The following is a 989-nucleotide window of genomic DNA, read 5'->3' as shown; positions in this document are numbered from 1 at the left end:
TAGTGATAAATTAAACACTCATGTATCTTAGATCAGACTAGAGTCTGCTGTATTCCAGTCAGCGAAGAGAATTATAAAAAGCAAAACCCCTTGGTCGGTGGTTATATTCATTTTTTTAAAAAATGGCCTTTTCAACAGGCACGTTTTTAAAATCCAGGAATGATCAGTCTTTTTTAGAAGGGAGAATGGAGCGTCAATTTTAAGGCCTAATTTTAGATATTGTTTTCTAAAAATATTTTACAAAGCCTAATAAATAAATAAATTAAATGTTTTTTGTGCCTTATTTTAAATTTCAGTGGTAACTCACTGGGGGACTTAAATATTTCCCTACAAACTATAGGTGCTAGTGAAGGAGAACCAGAAGGGAAACCTACTAGAAACAAAAATGAAGCCTAGGTATTTTATTCAGTGTCCAAAGCTAAGTAGTGAACTATCAAGTAAGCAGGCACCAACACTATTGAAAAAGTGCATTAGACTTCTTTTAAAAGGCTCTTTACATTTTTATAATCTAAAGCTCTGATCCTGCAATGAAATCTTTGTGAATGGGCCCTACCTGTTGCGTTGAATCCCCCGGAAGTCATGTTATTCTTAAAGATAGGCGTTAATGTTGACAATATTCCTTTAAGGATGACTTGCAAATATATGTTGTAAAGAATTTAGTACTTTTAGTCCCTGATCCTTTTAGTATCTCCACACAGACAGACCATTGTGTTCACGTGGAGTCCCACTGAAGTGAATGGGACTTTGTACATATGCAGGAGGGTCCAGCTGTGTGGAGCTGCTTGTCGGATGAGGGCCTTGTTGTAGAAATTAGACAGACACAAAACAGAACCCAGTATTAACATCTAGATGTCTGAAAACCTGAGAGAGCTTTAATTTTGGCCAGTCTCTAAAATCACGCCTTCAAATTTTGCCTTTAGAATGTTTGTTGTTTATAGGCTGTCAAAGAAATTAATAGTTAAGTCTCAAAAATATATTTCTTTTATAAT

Source organism: Dermochelys coriacea, chromosome 1 (genome assembly GCF_009764565.3).
Source record: "Dermochelys coriacea isolate rDerCor1 chromosome 1, rDerCor1.pri.v4, whole genome shotgun sequence".
NCBI classification, from domain to species: Eukaryota; Metazoa; Chordata; order Testudines; family Dermochelyidae; genus Dermochelys; species Dermochelys coriacea.
This window is presented reverse-complemented; position numbering follows the sequence as displayed.